Source organism: Peromyscus maniculatus, chromosome 13, assembly GCF_049852395.1.
Source record: "Peromyscus maniculatus bairdii isolate BWxNUB_F1_BW_parent chromosome 13, HU_Pman_BW_mat_3.1, whole genome shotgun sequence".
NCBI lineage: Eukaryota > Metazoa > Chordata > Mammalia > Rodentia > Cricetidae > Peromyscus > Peromyscus maniculatus.
The window spans coordinates 6,983,362-7,010,485 of record NC_134864.1 but is presented as its reverse complement, the minus strand read 5'-3'; the positions used below and the strand labels follow the sequence as shown (position 1 = coordinate 7,010,485).

The following is a 27,124-nucleotide window of genomic DNA, read 5'->3' as shown; positions in this document are numbered from 1 at the left end:
CCTTCTGCACTCTCGGGAGTGTTTACACTACCTCCAGGCACTGTACTACCCGCCCTGCTGTCTCTCGGGTCAGTTTCCTGTATGTCTTGCTCTCCTCCCACCTGCCTCCACAGTCCTTCCCACAACAGGACCCAGCACGCCAGCATGTGCTGTTTTGGTGGGTGGCCTGGAGGGTTCTCCCAGGCATTCACTAGACTCTATCCCCCCCCATCCATCCACCCACCCATCCACCCACTCACCCATGCATCCATCCACCCACTCACCCATGCATCCATCCACCCACCCACCCACGCATCCATCCATCCATCCATCCATCCATCCATCCACCCACCCACCCACCCACCCACCCACCCACGAATCCATCCACCCACCCACCCACCCACGAATCCATCCACCCACCCACCCACTCATGTGTAACATCCGATGCATAGCAAGAGGGACATCTTCACCGCACACTTGTCCTGGACTTTTCTCATCACCACTAAAGTTCTACTCTCTCAAAGCAAGATGCCCATGGAACATAAGCTTACTCAGCCTCTTCCTGTTCCTGCTGTGCAAGAAGGCAGGAAGTTAGGGATTTCTGAGATGATGGGTCAGAGGTATTTGATAGGTATCCTGAATGATCTTTCTAGAGCCCAGAGGCTGCTGTGATTTGATGACACACAGCATGTTGAACTTGGGGAACCCACCTGTTCCACCCTGTACCACCCTGTTGACTTTCCCCCTAAACACTGGCAGACTGCCTGGGTGGGCACCTCAGACATACTCAGGCAACCAGGCTGAGCAAAAGAAGACATCCACATTTCTCCAAAGAAAGAGGCCTCCGTTTCCCAGGCTCCCAGCCATCCTTCTCCAGGGCAGCCTGTGGCTGCCTACCCTCTAGGTGAGTCTCAGGACATTGAGAGGGGCAGGCAGTGCTTGGGCAAGGAGGCATCCACCCCTTGGTGAGTCTCACTCCTAAAAGAGTTTTCCTTTTCTGTGTGTCAAGGCTGACTTGTTCAGAGACAAGACCCCGGGAGCTGGGAGGCTGGCGAGCACTCTGCACAGACAGACCCGCTGACAGATGCCGCTGGCAGCCTCAGGCGCTCGCTGCCCTCCCTGCTGCTGCCAGCCTGCTTCCCTGCACCTCCCAGTCACGGGATTAGCATGTGGCGTTCTTTCTGCCAACACCCTGCCTCCAGGAACAATGAAACAACCCAATCCAGAAAAAGGCACCAAGATGGGGAGTGTCTTGGGTTCATAGAACTGTGTGTGACTTGGGCAGGAACCAGGAGTCGAAGAGAGAGGGAGTCAAGGCCAGAGGAGACCAGGGCGTGAATGCTAGAGGCACCTCCCTTACCAATTCCGGTTGGATTGAGGCGACCCACCTTTGACATCTACCCACAGTCTGTGGAGTACTGGACTGGTTTTTATCTATTTCTTCCAGGTTTAAACAACAACAAACGTAAGAGTTCTGACCTGTCCCTGTGACTCCCATCCCCAGCCTGCATACAAAGGTCTCATTGGCCCCCGTTCTGGTTCCCCCAAGAAACAGTTGTACTGGGAGGTCGCTTGGTTTCCTAGGAGTCACCCTGAGACTAGAAGACTACTACGGCCTTAGTACCCTAGCACCTGAACTCACAAGGAAGGCAAGCCATGGGAATTTGCCCGCAAGCCTCGAGCAGACTGGCCTAGGCACTGTCCCAAGTAGAGACAGCAAGCCTCCAAGGAAGGGCTTCCGATGGCAGCAGGTGAGGAGAACATACTCAGACGTCTCCTCCTGACTCCGGAGGGGTTCAGCTCTGCCCAGGAGGATGGAAACTCTGCCTACAGCTTGGCAGACAGGCTTCTGTTCCCACCTGCTACCTGTAGATAAAGCAAAGCGCTGCTCTGTGGCTTCCAACGGGGATCCGAGGATTGGACTCCTGTGCCAGCGCCTGTGTGCTGTGTTTTAGGAACACGTGAGTCAGTGCAGTAGACAGCAGCTCCAGGAAGCCTGCGCTCTGCCACCGAGGGAGAGGGGACGGGTCGAAAGAGCGAGGCACGTACGCCAAACAGACTCTGTCTCAAGATCTAAAGATGGGATGTCCTTCTCGTGTCCTCCTCAACCATGGCACAAAGTCACCACAGTAGACACCACTCAGCATCAGCTTCTAGAAAAAAGGGTCCTAAGACTCAGAGGAGAACTGTGTCCCTTGGGGATGAGGTAGTAACTTGAAAACACTCAAGGACTGTAATTAGCTGTTTTTACTCTTTTACTTTCTTAGCTCTTTGGGGGGCCTGCCAACCAGCTCCCAAATAAATCATACATGGAGACTTAATTCTTACTTATAAATGCCTGGCCTTAGCTTGGCTTGTTTCTTGCCAGCTTTTCTTAAATTACCCCATCTACCTTTTGCCTCTGGGCTTTTACCTTTCTCTATTTCTGTATTTTTTTCTTTCTTTCTTAGTTGCTGGTTGGGTGGCTGGCCCCTGGAGTCCTCCTCTCTTCCTCCTCTTCTCGTTCCTTGATCCTTTTTTCCCCAGGTTTCTCCCCCTATTTATTCTCTCTGCCTGGTAGCCCCACTTATCCTTTCTCTTGCCTTGCTATTGGCCATTCAGCCCTTTATTAGACCATCAGGTGTTTTAAACAGGGACAGTAACATAGCTTCCCAGAGTTAAACAAATGCAACACAAAAGAATACAACACATCTTTGCACCATTAAACAACTATTCCACAGCATAAACATATGTAACACATCTTAAAATAACATTTCACAGCAAAGGATCACTCCTGCAATGCTGTAGGATTCACCAGAGACTTGAAGGGGAGCCCAGGGACCAGCGACAGCTGGGAAGTCTTGCTTGCTCACAGCAATGGAGATCAAGCAGGCAAGAATGAGCTGGGTCAGTGACAAAAATACAGAAAATTGAGTTGGGAGAGCAGAGGGCTGTGGTAGGGATCAAGAGTGCTTTCTAGTCACATTGATTGTTCTACAGTGGACAGAGCACTCCCTGTGCCCCATGCTGCTGAAAACCTCAGAGTTTGGAGCCCAGCCAATGAGAATACGGCAATGCCTGTCTCCTATAACCTCAGAGCCACTCATCATAACCAAGTCTGTGGTCTGCTCTACTGTACCACTCGGGAGACCAAGCCGGAGTGTGGTGTAGCTGATGGGGGATGAGGAAGACTGCGTATACTTCCAAGCTCTGATCTCCATTCAGTGACAAGGAAGAAAAGGCACAATTATCTCTGAAATGTGGCTACAGCATCCAGAAAGAAAGAGGTTCATTCATCTAACTTGAGTCCAGACTCCATCGGACACATTACTAAAGACCGCAAGCCAGCAGGATGTATGATTTCCAACACTAGTCACATACTGGAAAACAAGTGAAAAGCCAATCAATGAGCCAACCAAACAAACGAAATAGCTGGATTAAAGACATTGGGAGGCTGAGACAGGATTTCAAGTCCAAGGTTGACCTCAGCCTTTTTTGCTGCAAAAACAAAAAATCAGACAGCCCACCCCATATGTGTAATTTAATAGCACTCTTTAAATACATCGATCCACTTGGGCTAGAGGAGTGGCTCAGTGGTTAGAGAGCTTGCTGCTCTAGCAGAGGACCCGGGTTCAGTTCACCTATAAGCACCTGTAATGTCAGCTTCAACCTGTAACACCTCCTTCAGGCCTCTGTGGGCAACCACACACATGTGGTATTCTCTCACAGACCATGCACATACACATAAATAAAAATTTTTTAAAAATGTTAAAATTAAAACAAAACAAAACAAAACAAAAACCCACCCGACAGCTGGCTTTGTTTTAAGGACACTTTCTGAGTCTACCAAGGCAGACTGAAAGCATCTTTCCTACTACCCATTGGTCGTGGGATTCTTAGGACAGTCTTGGACATTACTCTTGAAAGCTCAGGAATGGCCAGTCTGTTCACTCCACAAGTGAGGGAGCCCAGGCTCGGCCATATTGGAAAGGATGTCCCTGAAGCTAACGGCAGCTACTTTAAGCAGCCCTCAGTCTCCTGCGTGTCTTCAAGAGAGGTCCACATGTGCCATGTTTGAGACTCAGGTTCAGGATAGACATTTAATTCCAGGGACACAAAGTCACTACAACCCAAGCAGATTCACAGCAGCCCCTTACAGTCCCTGCAAAAAACCAGGGCAGACAGCAGAGCTGTGCCCACCAAACAGAGTATGAGAACCATTCAACATGGGCCACACTGCCCAGTGCTTAACAGCATGCCCACTAAGATGCTGCTCCGGCAAGGCCAGAGAATGCCCAAGGGCTCCCTCCTTAGTCTCAGTTATTCCTAAATTAGTGTCGGCCTCCTGGCCAGAAGGCCTCCAGCCAACATGTCACCTACCAGCTTTACTAAGTAGCTAATACCGAGCTAGGTCTCTATGCCTGAATTTACAGCACCAGGGAGGCTGAGGCAGGAGAATTACCTCAAGTGCAGAGGTCAGCCTGTGATACAGAGTAAGACCCTGTCTGAGAAAGACATTTAAAATTCCTGGGATGAAAGCACATTTCTTTCCCGGAGAACAAGTGCCCATGAATCACTGACCAGATAGCTAGAGCAATGTACCAATCAGAAACAGCTTTGCCAAGGCTTACTGGGGGAAACTGAGGAGCACAGAGCTCTTGTCCCTCCAGACATTCTACTGTTCTTCCTGCCTATTTGTCCTCAGGAAATTAAGGATACAGACAAAATGTCCATGATGCTGTGGAAACAGAACTAGGGGGTAGCATATCTCTTTAAAGGCACCCTTAGCCTGCATCTCCTTAGGATTGCTCAAAGAACAGAAAATCCATACAATGGATTTGGAAATAAACCAAATCAGTCAATTTAATGGTAAGATCCTAATCCACTTCATTTTCAGAGGCGTACGTTTGACAGAAAAGGAAAATGTTGACCTTTGGCAGTAAGGGACCTTTTCCTTTTACAATGTTAAACGTCCCTGTTTTCTTGTTTTTGATCATTTAAAGACACACTTTATTAAGTCCCACTCCCAGCCGCTTTATCAAGCCTTGGCTTCTGCAGGCCTTCTGTAACTTGGCCAAGCCACTCTCTCAACAGAGAGGACGGCAGTCTGACCAGTGAGTGGGCCCACAGCATTTCAAACTCTCCTGACACGTGTGGAGGGAGCTGAGCCCAGTGGCGGGAACCTGAGGTACCCAGTTCCGACCCTGTGACCAGGGGTGAGTCAGTACGACATTTTGTTTCCACTCCCTTTTCCTTGCAGACCCACTACTCAGGTGGCGGGGCTCCCTGAGAGAAGAGGGCAAGGTTAAAGCCAACGCTGACAAAAGTGTCAGAAACAAGCCAGGCTGACCAGGCCCACAGCCTCCTCTCCGGGTCTGCAGAGGCCTGGCTCTCGTGGCCATGAACCTTCCACTCACCTCCAACTCCTGCAGTGGCCCCGACAACTAATCTTACTCCATTCTGAATTATTTTCTTCCTCTGTGTGTGTGTGTGTGTGTGGGGGGGGGGGTTTACAGGATCCCATTCTGTAGCCCCAGCTGTTCTTGAACACATGGTCATCCTCCTGCCTCCACTTCCCTATTGCTGGGATGACAGTTGTGTACCAGCACACCCGGCTTCTAAATGATTTCCTTAGGACAATTTTCTAGATAAGAACAACGAAGACTTGCTTCGCTGGAAGGTTCTGGAAATTCAACCTCTCAACGGCAGTGGGAGTTCATTTCTTGCCCTTCTGCAGCAGTTGAAGAGACACTGTGACTTACTAAGTAGGAACAGAATATTCAAGTTTGAGCCACTTTCCTTCACCACCCCCCAGAACTCAGTGTCACGACCTGTGACAGTGGCATCTGGTGACACTATAACATCAGGTTTCTGTCACTGTTCTGTTTGAACAGTGACAGGTTAGTCTTATGTTGTATGTCTCAGAACAGACCCTGTCATGTGGCAGCCTCCCCTTTCTAAGATTTATTTATGTGTGTGTTTGCCTGCACGTATGTATGTATGTATGTATGTATGTATGTGCATCCCATGCATGCAGTACCTGAGGAATCCAGAAGAGGGTGTCAGATACTCAGAACTGGAATTACAGAGATCTGCCACATGGTGCTGTGAACTGAACCCAGGTCCTCTGTAAGAACAGCCTCTTAGCCTCTGAGCCATCTCTCTGAACCTATTTCCCGCCCCAAGGGCTCTCTCACAATCCTTTGCTCAGTCTGTTGCCGATATCTCTCCCACTCTCCCTCCTGCTCACTCGAGCTTCACCCGTTGGCTGGCTTGAAGTCTGAATTATGCAAACATATCAATCTTTCCCTGGATGCACTGCACGGCCCCTCTTAATGAAAAATTTGATGAGCACTTCCATCTACTTCCCTTTACTTAAAAAATTGGTTTGTGTACTGACATTAATGTACAAAGAATTTATTTTGCTTCTCGGTGAGGAATGTCACAAAATTAATTAGCAAAGAACCGAGTAATTACTTCTACATGGTGTTCCTGAACAACATGTCCCCTACTGACTAATCCAATGTCACCGTCACACACTTTAATGCACACAGACATGAAGGTCTGCACTGGAGCCCTTGTGTGTCAGCAGCCTGCCAATTTTTGTGATAATTCCCTCTGATGTAATTGTGATGGCACTTCCAGGGGCCATCCTCCTGCAAAATCCTATGTTTGTTTTTTTAAACCTATTTTTTCCTCCTATGAACTTCAGAATAATTTAATAAAATGTTTCTTTACCACTTAATTCCCTCAAAAAGAGAAACCCAGCAGGATTTGCTTGACATTACACTGATGAGAATTAACATCTTTCTGTATTTCATCTTTTCATCTAAAGGTGCAGTGGGTCTCCATTTATTTAATTTTCTGTAAAGGGGCAGAGCATAAATTGAACTTTGGGGACCACATATTGTTACAAAGACTCAATTCTGCTCTTTGGGTCCAAAAAGAATCACAAACAACACAAAGCAAACATCTGTGACTCTGTTCCAATAAAGTCTTATTACTAATACATACACGGCAGGTCACAGTGTGTTCTCTGCTAAAGTCAGGCTTCAGAGCCTGGTACTCACCAGACATCAGTCCTTGGCTGGGTGTGTTAAAGGGTCTAGAAATCAAGGCCAGCCTTGCCTGAACAGCAAGTGGGGCTAGCCTGAGCTACACGAGACCTGTCCAGAAAACATCTCAGGAACAGTTTAAACTGGGTTCTGGTGTGTTTGCCACTGTTGAGCACAGTTCTTTTCTCTTGTATATTCTGGGGGGTGTTTCTGGAAAGTCACTGACTTCTATATCTACCCACTTTGAATGCTCTAGCTGAAACCCTGCTTTAGAGAAACCGGTGTACAGGAGCAACTTTTGCAGACCCAGGCTCGGTGCCCTGGCCTGCCCGCCTGTCCCGAATGGCATGGCCACCCTCCCTTTATTTCCTCATCCATCACAGTCAGCCTCTTCCCAGGCACACTGATTCACCTCAGCTTTCTCTCTCATAGTCTAGTCAATAACTGATTTAAAATGTTACATTTGAAGCTGGGGGTGGTGACTCATGAATGGAACGCTAGCACTTGGGAGATGAGGCAGGGCGAGTGTGTTATCAGCTGGGGTTACACGGTGAGTTCCCGTTTCCCTGTCTCAAAACCCAGCGCAAACAAACAAAATATATGCATGTCCGGGTATCATGTCCCACATTTCTAAACAGAAACTTTAATTTGCCATTCTTTCTTTTGAAAATTCCCTTGGGGCTGCAGAAATGACTTAGAGTTGAGGAGAGCTCACCGCTCTTCCAGAGAACGTGGGTTTGGGTGTGGTCTGGCTCCCAGGGCCCACGTGGCAGCTCACAATCAGCTGTGACTCTAGTTTTAAAGGCTGTGTTGCCTTCTCTGGCCTCCACAGACACTGCACACACACGGTGCACATATACACACACAGGCCCATATATGCTTACATATTAAAACAACGGCAAAACCAAAAACTGAGACTCTCATTCTTAGGCCAGTGAGATGTCTCAGTGGACAACCTGAGATAGATCCCGGGTTCACAGGGTAAAGGACGGAGGCAACTCCGGCACCGTGTCCTCTGACCCCCAGGAGTAATGTGTTGTTGAACACTGGGTGAGTGGAGGAGGGGCAGGGCTGACCTCCTTCTAACACTAAATCTTTAGACTCAGGGCAGCCCCTCTTCCCTAGGGAGCAGGGATGCAGCCTGGGCCTCAGACTGCTCACCTGGAACACAATTCTGCAGGATGTGATTCCCGGCACACTTGGGGACCAGCCTCTTCCTACTGGCAACAGTAGGTCTGGGGGGGGTGACAGTAAGTTCTGCCCTGCCTGCCGGCAGCGCCACGTGCTCCAACAATTCCCCGAGTTCCTCCCTCTCCGGGGCCTCAGATACAGCCCTGGTCAGGCTGCAACCTCCACCTGACCTGCTTTCTATGGATCCCTGAACCTGACAAAGTACCCGGCTCTACCTGGCCTCACAGTCGGGACCTCTCATCTGCTCTCTCTCCGCCAATCCCCTGTCCTCGGACTCACTTCGAAACCAGTCTCCTTTGAGCACAGAGACACCTCGCTGTGCTTTGAACGGAGACCGCTACCCCTCCCCCACCCGGCCACAACACCCCATGCTCTCCTTGGTGCAGTTTAACTTCTTTCTGCCCCGGGAACTACGCACTGGCAGTTCCCTCTGGCAGGCAAGCTCTGCCTCACACAAACTCACTCGCCTCAGTTTCTGTGTATGAACCTCAATTCGATGCTCATCTAGGAAGATCCCTCAACCTCCCGCCAAGGCAGCTGCGCTCGCTCACTCCACTTGGGTGTTTCCTTTCTATCACCTTCGTCAGTCTGGCTTGTTTCCTAGCTCCCCCAGAGTGCTTGGAGCAACCCCTGCTCCTGATACCCCTGCCTCCCAGAACGGTGCCGAGTTACCCGCCACTCAAGAGAACAAGCTAACGAAGGTGGGGGGGGGGGGGCGGGGGGGCGGGGAACGACAACATGCAGTCCAGTGCCCGAGAACAAGCTATAACCTCCAGGTTCCTCCACCTGAAGACAGCGCCCTACCCCCAACCTGGGGACGCCAGAGCCTCTGCGGCCTGGAGGTACTCTGTGGTAGAAACTTGGAAAGGTACCCGAGCCACTCCCATTAAGAGCATGGCTCACAAACCCCAGGAGCTTTTCCTTGCCAAGACCATGAGAGGTTGGAGGAGGAAATTCTTGTCAAGTGACAGTTCAGGGCAGCAACAGTTTCTGGAAGTGTCCCCACCAGTGCAGAGGAGGAACCTGGGAGGTTGTAGCTCATTCTCTGACAGAATCAGGAGGGCATGTTGTCGATTCTGCATTCCCACCCTAACTCCTAGATGCACGCCTTGTTCATGAAAGCCCCCACGGCTTCTTGTGGAAGACCCCCACTGCACGATTATCTTTTATCCATTCCCATCTCTACCCCTAGGGTTTGGTACCAAAGCATCCAGACAGACGGCCTGAGTTTTCTCTCCCCCTTTCCCACGTGAGATATGTTAAGAATTTAGATGTCGGCTATCTTATCTAAGATGGTCTGTATTTCCTTCTTGTGCATTTTATCCAATGGAAGACAGAGAAGGCCACAGAAGTGGGCTCCGGGTGACTGTCATTTCTCTGTGTCCCCCAAGTCCACATCCTTGTGCTTTACTCTAGGAAGAGGCCCATGTGCCGCTCCCCAGAATCACAAGTGCTGTTTGTGGTCGTGCTGAAATGGCAATGTCTGCTGGGGGGCTGCGGACAGGCCAGCCTTGGCCCCACAAGGTCTGCAGCCCTCCTGGAACCTTGGGTCAGAACAAGCTGCTCCTACTCTTAGCAGGAAAACTCTCTTATCCTCACGAATGACCTTGACTTCTAAGACACAAAGCAACATCCAGGGCAAATCTTATCTCCAGCTCCCAAGACATGTCAGGGCATGTGCATTCCTCCTTACTGGCTTCCTCCCAGGCCTGCAACCTCGAGGGTCCAGGCTGCCCTACCTTGAAACGACCCCCACATTCGGGGCTTCTGCCAGGGGCTAGCCTCAGCAGCTAGGGAGCTCTGCCACACCTTTGCTCCCCACCCTCCAGATGCCAGCAATCTTCCCCCCTCACCTCTAGGTGTGAGGACACCAGTGTTGCAAAAGTAAATTCTAAGCCCGACAAGTGTCCTCAATAAAACCAGGACTGATGCTTGCCAGTGTGAGAAGCCCATGAAGCTGCCCGCCTGCATCTCCCACAGCCCTGAGCTCTGCCAAAATGACACCATGAGGTTCCATGGCGTGGTCTCTCCTTGCAGCACTCTTCAGGAGGTCTGCCTGGGCCCAGGGACTCAAGAGAGGCTCACGGGAAGTGCTGCAGCTTGAGATGGGCTTCAAATCACCCCCTCATCCCCTGGAGTACCCCAGAAAGAACCCCCAGGATGCATCACATTTACTACAAACTCAGGCCAAGTTCATGCTCTTTAAGTCTTAGCTGTGTGGCCCGAGAGACAGGCAGACCCCAGTGCCCCAGGGTCTCATATGAGCCATGGGTGGAACAAGAGAAGACAGGTTCAACACCTGAAAACGGAGCCTGGAGTTAAGCTCAGGCCAGGACCGTGAGCCTCTGCAGAGGGCAGGGCCCGTCAGTAGGACAAAAATTATGGATGGGCCTTTTGCTTTCTCCCATGCCCAAGTGCTGCAGACTGCTTTACAGGGTACCCCCAGGTGTTGTAGACTGCTTTACAGGGTACCTCCAGGTGCTGTGGACTGCTTTACAGGGTACCCCCAGGTGCTGAGGACTGCTTTACAGGGTATTCCCGGGTGCTGTGGACTGCTTTACAGGGTACCCCCAGGTGTTGTAGACTGCTTTACAGGGTACCCCCAGGTGGTGAGGACTGCTTTACAGGGTATCTCCAGGTGTTGTAGACTGCTTTACAGGGTACCCCCAGGTGCTGAGGACTGCTTTACAGGGTATTCCCGGGTGCTGTGGACTGCTTTGCAGGGTCCTGCTACCTCCCAACGGCCTCGCCCCACTGTGGTTTGAACACAAAGGATTTAAACTGACTGGGGTTTCTGGATGCTTCCATTAAACAGGCAGACTGACTTCATAAAGCATTAGTCACTTTCTAAGTGTGACCTCCTGTGGCCTTTCTGCCAGGGCAGGCTGCATGCACTGAGGGTTTAAAGATACTCAGTGTGCCCGCCCTCTTCTTAGCTGCTTGGGATGTTTAAGAACTGGCTGAGAGGGCTTCAGATTTAACAGAAACAGCAGCTCTGGCCAAAATCTAAACTCCAGAGCAAGTGTGGAGAGACTAGCAACCGCACATTGTTCTGAGGCCTAACACAAGCTTCCTTGTGAGAACCAAGTGACGATGTCATCAGGGTGGCCCTAATCCAGTATGATGGGCAATCCTTGTTTATAAAAAAGAGGCAGATGTGGACACACACAAGGAGGAAGAGAAAAAAAATCCAGTTGAGTCAGGAAACCTCCCTCCGAGTGCCAATGATGCCACGATACTAGAGCTGGAGATGTGGGAAGGCTCTCTTCCTCAGTTGCCAGGCAACCAACTTTGCTGGCACTGGGCTTTGAACTTCTGAGGCCCCTGGATTCAGAGAACACTCTTGTACTGGTTAAAAGCCATCATGTGCTATGACCACACGTCATGCAACATTTTGGGGTCAATGAAGGACTGCACATGTGATAGTGATCTCATAAGGGCTGGTGAGATGGCTTGGTGGTGAAGAGCACCGACTGCTCTTCCAGAGGTCCTGAGTTCAATTCCCAGCAACCACATGTGGCTCACAACCATCTGTAATGGGAACTGGTACACTCTTCTGGTATGCAGATGTACATGCAGACAGAGCACTCACATATTAAAAAAAAATTTAAACAAAGAAAGAAAAAACATATTACCTATACATAGATGGCCTAATTCATGGACACACACTCGACCACATTCACACAAGTTGTTACACTTTGCAGAACCACCTCCTTGTTAAGCAACCTGTGCCTGGCTATTCCTGTGCAGTTCAGGGAGCCAGCACAGCCTGCTCAGGGCTAAAATCTATAACGTGTCTGCAGAACTACATTCCATATTCCATTTCTGGGACCCTGGGTGGCCCTGCTCCCCAGCAAGCTCCTCTCTGTCAGTCACGATTAATTCAGCAGAGTCTCCCAGACACATAACCCCCACGTGGAGAGTAAAACTTCTCCTTGCCCATACTTTCTGAGTATATTTTCCAAAACCACCAGCCACTGCCTGGTCCTGCTTGGCACATTCTTGAGGGATGAGTCTCACACAGGAAGGGATCCAGTAATTACACTTCTAGGCTTGGAGTAGGATTTAAAATATCTTGCTATGTTACCTCAAGAGTCACAGAAGGCATGTGATGGTAAGCAAGTTAACTGGGCCTCTGAGGATGGCTATGGGAAGATATTGGCTGCATGCGGTGATTCATTAGGAACATACCACTCTACTAGAAATTAGGATGGAAGGGGGAGTAATAGGACTAGAGAATGAGGTTCCCCAAACCCTGCAGGAATAGCTAGAAGGTATTCTTTTACCAGAAGTCCTGTAGGTCCCAGCCAGCTGTAGCAGGGCAGTCGCTGACCAACAGAGCCATGTAAAGGGACTCCCACATAGGTGCTGCACTGGAGCATGTACAGACAGACCCACAAAAGGAACCAATGCACAGGCTGGAGAAGAAGCCACATGGACAGGGAAAAACTCGTCCCATCCCAACCTGGCTAGTCATGTCCTACAGTGGACACTCAGGGTCTTAACATATGCCTCCTGGTATAAACTGAGTCTCACTACTGTTCGAGAGACAGAAATTCGGGGAGACCAGAGAATGGGGGAGCTGGCTACAAGCATACACCTCTTGTCTGGTTGTGTCTGAAGCCTCCTGTGTGACAAGCAGACTACGTCACCACCACTCTAAGAAAAAGGCAAGACCCTACATACTCAGCCCGGCCCCCCCAGCATCATGGTCTAGACCCATCAGGGTCCATTCTGTCCCAAGGCCAGCACGGTCTTTTTGCATGGTCCTTGGCTTCTTCACCTGATGGCCAGTGGGATGTAAACTACCACTAGGGTCTTCCTCAGGCTCTAGTGGGGACCAAGGTGGAGAGGTGGCTTGGTAAGAAAAAGAAGTGTGGGAGTTGGGAGTTGACTTGCGTGTGAACACATCCCAGTGAGCCAGGGGGGCGGAGGAAACTGGTAAGAGCAAGGCTGTGGACTCACAGGTGCTCCGTCACCATGCTCAGGGATATGGTCTCCTCTCACACACTGAGGTGTGGACTCTCCCAGGCTGTCTCTTGGTAGACATGAGTGCGTGAGGAAACAATCACGAGGAGGGAAGTGGCGGCGGCTCTGCTCCCCCTCACAGCACTTGGCGGAACAGAGCTAGTTCTCCCCGGTGTTCTCTACCGTGCATGCAGAGTGCTCAGCGGGACCGTCTACCGCTGACCGCCGCTGAATATAAGAGGAACCCTGGGAACCTGTCCGAGAAGGTCCAGGGCCATTCATACCTCCTCCTGGCCAGCTGTCCCCAGAGTGCTCCAAGCAGCAGTCAGCACCCCGTGACACTCTCACTGCAGCGGAGGGGAAAGTGCCAGGGTGCATGGAACATCTTTCAAGCTGCTCTGGGTTGACACTGAGGCTGTGGTCACCTGCCCCAGGGCCCTGTGCTCTGCTGTGAAGCTCATTGGACCTGCTGATTTCACTCCAGGTCTCTCTGGCCACAGCAGGATATGTCTGCTCTCCCGTCTCTAGCACCCACCACAGCAACTGGGACTCAGCGTAATCTGCCAGTCAACAGCACATGCAAGTCTGGCGCCGTGGGTGATCCTAACACCTGCTCAGATCAGGAGTGCTTGTGTGCCCAGCTGACAGGCTCCTGTGTGGTACAGGCTCCAGATCTAAAGACACAAAGGCTGTCGGGGGCTCACTGAAGTCACAGCAGTTGGGCTGGGCATCCACCAGACACACAGAGAGAAGCAAAGCTGTGACTTCTCCCCTCTTGGTAGAAGCCACAATACAGGTGATACCAAGGAGCAGGGTCATGCTCAGAAGCTGCTCTGTGCCTCTCACCAACAGGCCCAAGTCCTCTGTGGGCTGTGCACGTGAGCCTACTTGGAATCATGTCTTGGTCAAATTCAGGCAAGCGCATACCGAGTCAGGGTGGAACCTCCATCCACTCATGGACACCCCTTTAAGGAAAAGAGGCTGAGATGCAGAGAGAGAGAGAAAGGGGATCACAATGTGAGGGTGGAGACAGGAATTGGAGGGATGCAGCCACAAGACCTGGAGGCCACTGGGGCCATCACCTGCCGCCAGCAGAAGCCAGGAAGAGGCAGAGGTACAGAGGCTCCCCAGGATTCCTGAGAGGGAGGGGGACCCTGTCAACATCTCCAATGTATATGTCCAGGCACTAGATGATGAGAGAATGCATTTCTGCCGTGGCTTAAGTCTTCCCTTGGCATCCTAGGGTACCGGTCTCAGGACCTGTCAGACACTCAAGGCCCCTCTATAAAAGGGTATATAAAAGAACATAATGTTTACATACAAGCTCTACATATCTTCTAGTACCCTTTAAATGTTGTTATGTTATATTATTCAGGGAATAATGACCAGGCTAAAACTCAGCACAGTATAATTTTTTTCCCAGAATATTTACTCTGAGGTCAACTGGATCTACAGACTAGAATAAAACAGGAGAGTAATTTTTTTTTTCTAGAACTAGAGATGGAACCTAGCACCTTGCATTTACTACTAGCTCAAGCATCCTACAACTGATCCGCACTCCAACTACAACTAACTGCTGGAGCAACCACCTGCAGGGTGGGTGTGCATTGGACTCTCCCCGACCTGCTGCTGTGTGCTAATTTGCATAAACACCACGGCCACCCTATACCACAGACTCACTCCACATCCACAGATGAGGAAATGGAGGTGCAGAAGAGCCAGGCCACCTGGCCAAGGTCTGGCAGCCTCAGTGAGGCATGGACAAGGCACTGCAGGACCCACTACTGGGACCCCGCTCCCCCATCCCATTCGTACAGCAGCAGGCCATGCTGAGCAATAGCAAGCAGGGAGCCTGGCCTGGTGGCTGCCTCCACAGAAAGGGCAGCCTACAGGAGCATTCCATGTCATGTGGCTGAAGGGCCATTGTGGTTGAAGGGCCAGGCAACCCTCTACGGGTCCGTCCGTCCGTCCGTCCGTCCGCCTGTCCCCTCCCCTCTCCCACAAGCAGGCTCAGGTCTTAAAACACTCTAGAGATGGTAAAGGAACCGTATCCGCTGCTGTTTAAACAAACGCAGCAAAAGGTCAGTTGTGAAGACTTGAGCTCTCAGCTATGGGAACGAAAATCTCATGCAAATCGGATGGCTTCCAGTCCTGGAGGATAAATTCAAGCTGCTCCATCCAACGGTCCCTACCTCACTGGGTGAAGGGCTTTGTTGCGACCAGGACTGGGACCCCAGGGCTGTGTTGGTACAGGGGCGCTAACAAGACACTTGGTAAACAGACAGATACCTTCCTGCCTTATCTTCTCTCCTTAGAGTCAAGGCACAAAGTGATCCCTGTGGGAAACTGCCTGCTTTTCAGGGGAACCTCTGCCACCGGCTGGAACCCAGCAGAGGTAAGCAATGGGCAACCTATCCGACAGGTTTTCCCGGGACAATGGGCCCAGCCAGGCCCGGGGCCTTCTGGGAATCCTGACTTGTTTTCTTACAACTCTTATGGAAAGGAACAAGGGGAGAGGTTCCCGGGACTAGGGCCAGGGTGACCCAGAGCCAGAGGGCACAGGGAAGCTTCTTTATAGCTTTAAAGTGCCTGAGGAACAGGGATATCCACAAGAGGGGCGGCAATGGGTCCAGCAGAGATGCAGTCCCCAAAGGAGCAACACTTAGAAGTGGCTCCACCCCTGGCGGCTGCTCCTCCGTCCTTTGGACCCTCCCCTTGGGCCCTCGGGGTAGCTGTAGCTGGAAGCTTGCCAGCTCCTGCGGGCCTCCCTCTCACCGGCTGGGCTGGCCGGCCTGGCCCTGTAGTCTAGCACACTGACTGGAAATCTCCTTCCTCCGGGCTCACAAACATCCTCTTTCCTGCCTTTCTGAACCAAGTGTCCACCTCAGGCCTCATGAGACTGGAGAGGAGAGTCAGGGGACATTTGGAAGTTCAAGGACATCTTCCCGGTGCGCTTCCTGGGGCCCACATGACCTCCAAGCCATGCAGTGGCCTCCCTCTGCTCCTCTCGCTGTTGTTTTGAGAGTTCATCTCACAAGTGTCTCCCCAGGACCCTTCCTGGGGACCCCTCATCTGCCTTTGGTGACTTCCCTCTCCTGCCTGCCTTCAAGAGTTCCAAACCCATGTCCATCCTGGTCCAGCCTGTCTCCTCACTGGGGGCTGGATCACAGCTGGGAAGCAAGCAGCCCTAAGGTTTCCTGAACACAGGCGCGTGCCCTGGAGGTCAGGCGGGACACCGGGGGGCTCCCCACCCATCTGTTCCCGCTGTCCTTTTTCTCTTTTGCACCATACATATAAACAGGATAGGCTGGGGCCAGCACGTGCTCTGGGCACAGACACAGCACCACATTCGGCTTTCCTGCGCACCAGCCGGCCTAGCCCAGGGCCAGGACAGGTGGCTGCAGCCAGGATTAGCCATGGAGCCGGGAGTCCAGAGCTAAACAGCTGCAAAGGCTGGAGTCTGCTTCTCCGGCACCGGAGGCGCCTCGACGGCCAGGAGCACAGGGTGGGCAGACGACGGTGGGATTCCGGCAACAGACGCTGCGAAGAAGTGGGATGTCTGCATGAGAGGACCCTGTCGGGAGGTCCTAGATGTCCCGTGCCGACCGGTACCAGAGATGGGCTCATCTTTCCCCCCATAACACACTCACCCTCTCTTCTTCCTCCCTGCTAGAAAGTGTGTGTCAACCTCTGAAGCCTCAACACTTAGGCAGAAGGCTGGCCTGGCCTGCTGAGGAGCCCAGGGTGGCAGACAGACTCTCAGCGCCACCTTGGGGGACTTTATCCAGTAAGGATAAGGACAGCCATCATCGAGGCCCAACAGGAATGACTTACAACAAGCTGTGGGTGGGGTGGAAGGAGCTGTGGGAGGGGGACCATGGAAGGGACAGGGAGAAGGGGAATTAGCTACAGGAGACAGGGACCCCCAGGAGAGAAACCTGGGTAGCCCCTGGTGTGCCTGAAGGGAGGCCACCAGATTCCTTCATCCCTTCCTCCCTCTACCCACTGAGCAGCCTGGGAAGTCTTCTCAAATGGGCCCACAGCCGGAGCAGGGTAGACTCAGATGTCACAGCTCAAAGGATGTCCAGGAAATTTTCCTCGCAGCTTCCTGTGTGATTCACCTTGATGGCACACCTGGTCTCGGGTTGTCCTGACACCCCCTCCCCCCCAGGCTCAGTAGGAGATGGCTGGACACTACTGTGACGCACACAGTACACTGAGGACAACGGTGAAGGATGTGTGACTGACCCACGTGGGTCACAGGACAGCTGGACCAGCAGACCAAGCCTTAGGACCTGGGGATTCAGGACAGACTAGGGTCAGGCCTGGGGGAGGGGGAGGACACAAGGGTCAATGGCTAAGGATCTGAGAGACCTTGGACGTGAGAAGTCAGCTCTTCAAAAAGAAAATGAAAACAACATATTCCACATCATTCGCCACTGCCATTAGCTGAAAACGACCCGCTGACCACGGCAGAACGAACAGACCAACAACTCTATCATACAGCTGCGGAAAGAAATGGAGCGTTCACGCACACCACAATATAACTGAACCCCGAAAAGTCAGGCTAAGTGGAAGAATCCACTCACCCAAAGTTGCAGGCTGTGGCAGAACATATTCTCATATGTCCCTGGACCTAGGCTGTCCTGAAACACCCAGTGTGGGCTGCAAACAGGAGCGAACCGTTCTAAAGCTATACACCTTTAGCAGCTTACAAGGGGGTGAGTACCATAAACACATCACGGAGCTGAGAAGTCCTAACACAACGTGGTGAGATGGGGCTCATCAGACCAAGCAGGATCCCGAAGAGTGCGAGCGCCTACCGCACCCCCTTCAGGAGTGCATGGAAAACGCGTTGGGGGGAAACTGAGGCAGGGGCGACTCTGTGACTCTCAGGAGGTACAGTGCCACCAGGACGGTGATGGGTTAGCGACTGTCTGTCCACGAGGCACACACACGAAGAACGGTCTGAAAAGTCGCCGGGAATGAGAAGCGTGTGCCGTGAGAGATCAGGATTTGAGGCACCCATGGGCAGAAAGAAAACCTGTGGCCAGATACAGAGGTGGGCCCTGTTGGTTTTAAAAAATACACTGTCGAGAAAGGTCACTAGGCACAAGGCACGACAAAACCCAGTAACAGAGCTTTATTGGGGGGGGGGGGGGCAGAAGAGAGCGTGGCCAGGCCTGGGCAGAGACGCGTGCAGGGGAGAGAGAATGGTGGGGGAGGGAAGGAGGACGAGCAGAAGAGGAGGGAGGGGTCTGTGTCCGGCTTTTTAAGGATTCCCCCCCGCACATGCGCAGGTGGGCTTACGGAGCTACGCCACGCATGCACTGATTGCGTGACCGTGCCGCACACAACTGCGCAATCACGCAGCGCACTGATGACGTGAGACATAAGACCCCCTGCTCAGCTACTGAACTGCGCATGTGCAGTCTTACAGCTGGAGTGGCAGAATCCTAACAGGTCCTACAAAGAGAAAATGCTGGATGCGAGAGGTCAAGGCAAGTGTCCCTAGGGTGTCCCCAGCAAGCAGCAACTGGTGAGAGACACTGACCAGGAGCCACAGGGTCTAGCGGTGTCCGCGGAACAACACACTATGAAGAGAGGCAGATTCCCGCAGTTTCTGCACTTGCTTTCCAGGATCCTACACAACCAATTCCAAGGCTGAGCAAACCCTGACCCAGCTAAGAGAAGGACCAGAATCTGGCCCAGAGCCACCTGGACACAGACATTTAAGAGTGGCAGCCTCTAGCGTCTTGTTACCCCACTGGGGGTTCAATGTCTTTTTACTCGAGGTTCATCTCACCTGGGCTCTGAGCTGAGCTTCTCGCTCCTGTACTAGAGGAGCAAATGAAGGCAGAGCAAGTCAGTGGGACCACTCAGTGTCGGAGGCCAAGATCTGAATTCAGACCTAGGCCTCACCCCCAGAACCACTCGGTGGGTAGGAGAAAGGTCCTCATAAAATAGTCGTGGGAAGTGGGGTTGGAGGGGAGGGGTCTTTCTCAGCAGATAAAGACGGCATGTACCACGCACCCAGCTGCTCAGTGGGGATTCTGCCCCGTCCATCAGGTAATACTCTGACCTCTGTGGCCCGAGTCTGTAGAATGCCAGGCTCTGAAGGTCCCAGCCAGAGCACAGTTAGGCTAGTCAGCTATCCTTGGCCCCCGGGTGCTTCCTGGACCACTACTGAAGACAGAGCAAGACCACGGGGCAGCCTCGGGCTGTCCAGAGGGAGGTGGGTGTTCAAAAGACCCTTGGGGTGCTCAATTTGAAGCCCACCCATATGTAGCACCCGAAGAATTTCCAGGTGTTATCTGGAGTAAGGCCAAGTTCAACAATCCACCGAAACTTAGCGCCTAGGTTGGGTCAAGGACTCCGCAGTGACTTGTATGCAGCCTGCCCTGCAGAGGATGCCAAGCTCTTCTGAGACCAAGGATCAAAGACACGCAAGAGTGAGGTGTCAGCATCCCACCACAGTCAGGGGCTGGTGCACACCCTCTCTGCATTCTGCTATCGGCAGACAATTTCTTCCTGTGCTGGGCCATTCTAGAACCTTCTCTGGCTCTGTAACATCTGAGGTCACGGCTATTTGGGGGATCCTGGGTAACGGTGCTGAGCTCTGATGACTCAGTCTGGATGGATCTCTCTCAGCCGCTGACCTTGGTCTAACTGCTTGCTGTTCAACCCGAAGGAACAAGTTCCTCCTATGCCAAATGAATGAATGAATGCTAGATCCAAGCCACCCGGCCTGGAGAAGACCAAGGGAGACAATCTATTGGAAAGCACAGTGGCAAGCTTAATCATAAACCAGCGGCAGAGGACTTTCCCAACCCTGAACAGACCCAGGCTGGCCTTCCACGTTCCGCCTGTCAGTCTGTAGAGGGCATCACTTAAACTCACCTCCTTGGCAAGTCTCCTCACAACTCCTCAAATGACACCCCACCACCTCAGCACCAAGAGCTCAGTCAGCTCAGAGGAACCTCTGCCTGTCACCTGTCCAGGAGCCACCTTCTAGTAAGCAGCGGCTCCCGGACCTGCTCCCCGGGTCTGCATTCATCACTGGCAAGCACCTCCACATTCGAGTACAACTAAGTTCAACAGCTCTCCACAGGGATGCACAAGGCAGGTGGTTCCAAAAGTGAGCAAATTAACATGTGCGCTTTAAAATGCCAAAGACATAAAATCTACCAAGGACACAAGCTTGGTGAGGGCTTCTGTCGGTGGCTTCTGGAGACATGCAATCCCTTCGAGGGGGCTGGATCATGCTCAGCTAAGTTCCATAGTCCTGCCTGGGAGGCCTCCTTCCGAGACCAGGCTTTTAGCTACTTTTACAGCCAATCCTTCAAGAATCTGGTAAAGGGGGCCGGAGAGATGGCTCAGTAGCTAAGAGTACTGGCTGCTCTTCCAGAGGGCCCAGGTTTAGTTTCCAGCACCACATGGCAGCTCACAACCATCTGTAACTCCTCCAGTCCAAGGAGATCTGTTTGACATCCTCATCTGGCCACGGGGTTCTGCACTTACATGCTGTGCAGACACACATTCAGGCAAAACAGCCACACACACACACACAAATAATAAAATACAAGTTTAAACTGTTTTTTTAAAGAATCTTGTAAAGGTGTGTAGGAAATCACTGTACCTGTGACGGTGTGCAGGAACAGCAATGTTTCGAACCCTCTGTGAACCACCCTAGGGGGTCCTGAGCCCAGGGCACACCGCATGTTCTCTGCGTGGACAGTGTGGGCAATGTCAAGGGAGAAGGAACAGACCCAAGGTGTGTTCACTGAGTGTACAATCCAGGGCTGCTGGCAACACTGGACAGGGACAGGAGAGGTGACCCCGCAGTGAGACTGTGGACAAGCCACCAATCTCCAAATCTCTGCTCCTTCCACTGCCAAGTGCAGTGTGGCTCTGTGGCCTCTGCAGCACATCTCACGCCGGGCTCCACGACCTGCCTCTGCCCAAGGGAACATGCCAGTCACACCCGGGTGCCGCACACCAGGACAGCAGACTACACCGCAGGGACAGACGGTCCAAGTTTGTCCCTTACTTATAAGCCTCCGCAGCTTCCTCAGGGAACCGGGAAATCCCCAGTGGCCAGGGCCACGTCCCACAAAGAATTGCTGTGCAAGGGCTGGCAGCCATCCATCCCTGGGTCAGGCGTTCCTTGAGTGAGAAGAGAGATGTGGGGACAGGCAGGATGCACAGGCAAGGGTGGACATAGGATTCTGCAATTCCTGAAGGTCAAACTCCCTTCTCAAGGTCTGGTGCCCAGGACCTGCTATGTTAAGACTGGATCATACCAATTGCCTAGTCTCTTTCTTCTCCATCAAGTCTGAGCACACATTCAATCCCCCTGAAGTCCTTGAGAATCTTCCGAGACCCTGGCTTCATGTTTACTGATGTGGAAACAAATGTGTATGGAAACTAGTCTATGCAAATGCTAAATTAATCTACGTAAATCCATACTAATTTATGCAAATGCTATTGTGGCTAGAACCAAAAAATGCCTGTGCTTAGAGGATAGTTTGTTTTGTTCTGTTTTGGAGACAGAGTCTTATTACGTAACCATACCTGGCCTGAATTTGTAGCGATCCTCCTGCCTCAGTCTACTAAGTGCTGAGAGCATAGGTACGTGCCATCACACCCAGCTTTGAGAAGATCAATTATAAACTCTTTACATCAATAATTTTAAGAGCTCATGAATGAGACACAGGGCTGAGTATGAGCTCAGCAGGTGGAGTGTTTGTCTTGCATGCACAAAGCCCTGGGTTCAATCACAGACCCACATGACTATCAACACAGCATGCTGGGGGTGGAGGCAGGAGAATGGGGAGTTCGAAGTCATCCTTGGCTACACAGCCAGTTCAGAGCTAACCTGAACTATGTGAGGCCCTATCTAAGCAAATAAATACAGTCTGTCTTTCTTACCGGAGCTCCCGCATCCATGAATCCAAACAACCACAGATAAAAATATTTAGACAAAAAATAATGTCTGGGGCGGAGGTTAATTCAGTGACTCATAACTGGTCAATGGGCTGAGAGTAACTGGCTACGAGAAACACCCACTTCGATCAGTCTTGCCCAAGTCCGGAAAAAGCACCGAAGAGAGGGGCGGAAAGAATGTAGGAGGAGGGGAATGGAGTGGGGTACCGCGAAATGCTGCTTTCGGGGCATCACTCAGTGCACCCAGGGGTTCACAGAAGTTACGGTTACCTCTACTGATAGGCTGGACGTGCCCCAGGGGCTGGCCTCACACTCACGTGCATATAGGGCAGCACTAACTGGGCTCAGTAGGTTATAAAAAAAAAGAAGAGGACTTGACGTTGGAAAGAGGATGTGGTGTTGGTGGTCCAAGGGGACCTGGAAGGAGTAGAGGTGATCAAAATACACTATACACACACACACAGTTCTCAGAGAACAAATGAAATATTTTAAAAGTATGTCAGGGGCTAGAGAGTGGTTAGGAGCCCATAAGACCTGAGTTCAGTTCCCAACACACAGGCCAGATGGCTCATAACCCCTTACAGCTGCAGCTCCAGGGGAACCCAGCCAGCATCCTCTTCTGGATTCCAAAGGCACCTGCACTCACATTTGTATCTACCTACACACAATTATTTACTATAATTCAAAGTAAAATAAATCCTTTTTAAAAATCATGTCTGCACCAAACACGTACAGAGTTTGTCTTCACTGTTGCTCCCTCGAGAATACACTGTGTAAACCAGACGGCATCAGCCTGCATCAGCCACGCACGGCTGCTGTGGAGTACGTAGGCAGATGTGGGTAGGTTATATAGTAAATATGGTACTGAGGTACAGGACTGGATAGCCTGAGGGGATCCTGGGTCTCATTCCCCATCCCTGTGACTACCAGGGGAGCTGTGCATACTGTCCATGTGCTTTTCCTAAATGTCAGTCTGCTTGAGGGGACTCTAGGCACGGGGCTGGGGAGTGAGTGAGCTTCTGATTGGACAGGAAGGGTCTTCCAAATCCAAGTGTATTTCATTAAGGCATTCTGAAGCCCTCAATATAAACAACGCTGGAATTTTTCTTCATTTACAACCTGCCCCCGCCCCCACAAAGCCTCAAGTATGATGAGAATGTCTTACCTGTCCCCAGGGCCACACCCGCTTGAAGGAAGATAAAGAGGCCACTTAAAAACCATGAGCAGGTTCAGGCTCCTTCCTTTCTCTGTCCTGGCTCCCCAGGCCCCCTTCACTGCTGCTGAACTTGCCCTGAACTTCGGCTGAAGCCCTTTCTTGAATGAAGATGCACAGACTTCATGGCTATTTCAAGGCAGAGGTTTCGGAAGATGCCAAGAACAGCCTCTTGTAGCCACTGTGGGCCATTAGCCTCCTCAATCACCGGCCAGAAACTATGAGATAACACTTGAGCCCAGACAGGCAGACCCACAGGCACCCAGGGAGAGACTCAGCACTTGAATGTCTCCTAGGCAGCAGGGGTTCCAGGCTAGTCAGGCTGTGGGCATTAGTTACCATGACTCAGTCTGCAAGCCAGTGTCTGTGGTCCTGTGTGTGACTTGATCCTAATTCACCGCTCAATAGTGGGCCCCTAACTTCCTCCCATAAAGCCTCCTAAAAGTTCTGTTGCCTTCCAGTGGCACCCCAGGATGATGGCCTCTCAGGGGTATTCAAGATCTAAGGTAACGCAGCCTAAATGTGTTAGTGACACCCTACAGTACCCAGGCAGGTGGTAACTGCACAGAATGGCTCCACCTGGCCCCCTAAAGAAAATGTCTCACCACCACAGATTGATAAAACCCTCCTTTTAGACCATTTAATTTGTTAATTGTATATTTGATTTTGAAAGAAACTCATCACCCTAACATGAAGTTTGCCCATTAATTTCTACTTTGCGGCTCATGTTTGTGGTTCTCCCTAGAGGTCAGTGAAGGGATCGGGGATATGGCACATGCCCATTGGCTCATGTGCCCTCCCAGGTACCAGCTGAGGAATGAGTCAGCAGGAGGTGGATCGGAGGGCACACAAACCTGGTGGAATTCTAGGCCTTGGCTTTGCTGTCCTATAATAAGCCTCTGGGCTAAATCTGAATGAGGTCCTCTCAGAGGCTACAGAGTGCTCCCGGGCCCTAGGACAACGTGAGAACAGTTGGTGATTGTGGACACTGCTGTGTGCTGGAGCCCTCTCAGGCTTGGAGCCTGGGGGCAGGACACTCAGGACAAAGAGCTCAGGCTCGCGGTGACCTCGGGCTCCCTCTTAGCTGCTGGGCTGCACTCTTAACTGTCTTAGGTGAGAGACTAGGAGTTCAACAGACGCCCTGTGGACAGACGGGGGAGGGACCCTGGTAGGTAATAAAGGTGGTGAATCTCTGGCTTCTTCCTCCCCCTCCTGACTTGAGACAAGGGCCTGGCAGCCTAAAACAAAGGCCTGGCGGGCTTTTGTCTCCCTGGGCCCCCTGCTGATGGTCTGGCTCAACAAGTCCAAGGCTGGATCAGGACATGCTACACAACAGCTGTGGACCTATAAACCACGCTAGCTTTCTTCAAACTGACTAACTCGAAATCAGGGGAGAAAAAATTCAGAGACTAAAAAAACAACAACAACAAACAAACAAACAAACAAAAAACAACCCAGCCCTAAAAAGACCCACCTTTGCCTATGCTTCGCAGAGGGCCCTTTTCCCTGTGTGTCTGGGTGTGTTCAAACCCTCAACAAACGCCTTTCAACTGTTGATTCTGTCTGCTCCTGTTTTTGGTGCTTGAGATTTCTCCCATGCAACTTGTGGTGCTCAAGACTTTTCCTGCCTTTTAGTTCTTTAACTGGTAGAGCACTTATCAAGCAAGACCCCTACACTGTATCACAGGTACACGGGCCAGTCACACTGGTCTCAAAGATGACCAGACCCCTGCACGCCCTCACACGGTCCATCATTTTGAATAGCAACACGCATGGGAATAGGGCATAATATTTCCAGGCTAAGCTTTTGAAACTATATTTCAGGTGCTCCAAGCAAACCACAGAAATGGCCACCAGCAGAGCTCTGGACATAGAAATCCTGGGAAGCTCTCTATCACAGCGACCTCCAGGCTGATCATGTTATGAATTTAAAGACCACGGATATGGGACATTTGTTTTCCTGGAAAAAAAAAATCACAGGAACTGACCCCAAGGTATCACAGCCACCAGGTGCTGGGCTCTTTGAGTGATGTGACAACTGGCATCTAGTCCCTGAACTTCACCCAAAGATGTATGACCTCAGGGTGAGCAAAGAGAGCCCGCCTCACCTCACTGAGTTCCCAGGTGGGAGACACCAAGTCCCTGTGGCTCATTTGAGATGGCAAAGCCACCCTAGGGCACTGCTCCTCCAATTTCCTCTTCCCTGACATCTTGCTGGCCCAGTGAATCTGGCAGAGTGCCAGAAAAAGCAAACCATACAAATGCCACCCAGGGCAGAGCTGGGTGCTATGGTGTCGGCCTCTCACAAGGCGGCCAAAGAGCAGTCTCTTTCATCTCCTCTAACACAGATCAGGATGGGGCCTGCTCAGCCAAGCTCTTCCCTATAGCCAAGACCAGTCAGTCTGAGGTGGAGGAGGAGAGAGGCAGCCCCCTCCCCCATTTCCTGCTGCACAACCCCCTGGAATCCCCAAGGTTCATCCACAGAGAATCACGGGGCAGCGACCGATAGTAATTTCAAGCTCTGGCCCCCCTCTGGCCAATGCCAGGCCAAAAGAACGTGTGGAATGTGGATGGCTCTCAGCTTGTTTCCACAACCCAAACAGATCAACGCCTACAGGGCAAGGAGCTGCACTTATAAGGAAAAGTCTTGCTGCCGGCCACTTCCTGGGCATTAAAACCTCAGGCCTCAGGAGCCTGAACACTGACCCTGGGACTGACGGCGCCTGCATACTTTGTGGTATCCCGGGACGCCCAGGCAGTCTCCTTGCTCTAGTGCACTTGCGGACTTGAACAGAGATAAGACAAAAATGACAGGGAGAAACCCAGAAAAAACCCAGCAGCTTACTTGGCTCCATCACAGAGGCACTGTGGATTTAAAGAGAGCCCCCGACCAAGCCCTGTGGTCAGCGGGAGGCTTTATTTAAACCCATACATGCTCCCGAATGGAAGATGACATGACCCAGCAGCTGTTCCTCAAGCTCCCTTTTCAGTCTTCAGGGCAGCAGTCTTGTGCTCAGTGGTAGCCAATGTTTCCCACCGGGCAAGAAGACACAAGGTACCTCCGTATCCTATGGAAATCCCCCCCTCCCCCGACTCTACTGGGGGCAGCGGTCCTACTGAGAGCCAGAAGGGAAAGATGTGAACAAACAGGAACTAATCCAAGCACCCACTAATCCTCTTCCTCCTGACACCCCTGGAAAGGGGGTGGAGGGGTGATCTATAACCTGAGGGCCAGTGGAACCAACTGCTCACCCTGGGCTTAGGAAACTCCTGTCAGAATAACAGCCCCTTTGTGCAAAGGCAGGACAGGCGACCGGCCCCGCCCTCTGCTGTCTGTCACCAGGGAAAAAGTTGCTCCACTGGTCCGTCCACAGGACATGAATGGGAATTCACAGAAAGTAAACGGGAACGTGGCCATCCTGGAAACACACAGATGCCAGCTTCAGACACCTGACCTTTCCCAGCTGGCCACGCTGTGAGCTGACGGTAACTTCTGGAAGTTATTGCTCCTTGCTCTGGTGAGGCTTTGTGTGCTGGGAGCCTTCCTGCCTCTCTACCCCTGACATACACTCACTGGTCTGGGCATCTCAGGCACCAAATGCTGCTGCTGGGCAGCGGGGGAAAGGTAGCAACTTCATCCAGGGCCTGCTTACCTGCTGGGGGATGTTGGCCTCCTGATGTCAGAGGAAGAACTCCGAGACCTGACCTTCCATTCCCGAGAAGAGGGATGCCCTGCAAGACAGAAAGGGCTGTGTGAGAAGGTTCTGAGGGTGGGCTCTGTTGTAAGCATCTT

At 51.8% G+C, this 27,124-nt stretch overlaps 1 protein-coding gene across 2 annotated transcripts in view; it reads right to left on the bottom strand.

Moving 5' to 3' along the window:
* The window catches only part of Sh3bp4 (SH3 domain binding protein 4), an 80,951-nt gene that overhangs the window by 21,517 nt on the left and 32,310 nt on the right, over positions 1-27,124 (bottom strand). For both annotated transcript variants that reach the window (XM_006988647.4, XM_076549560.1), the window contains exon 2: positions 26,985-27,063. The gene's annotated coding sequence lies outside the window, so the exon portion shown is untranslated. The remainder of the gene's footprint in view (positions 1-26,984; positions 27,064-27,124) is intronic.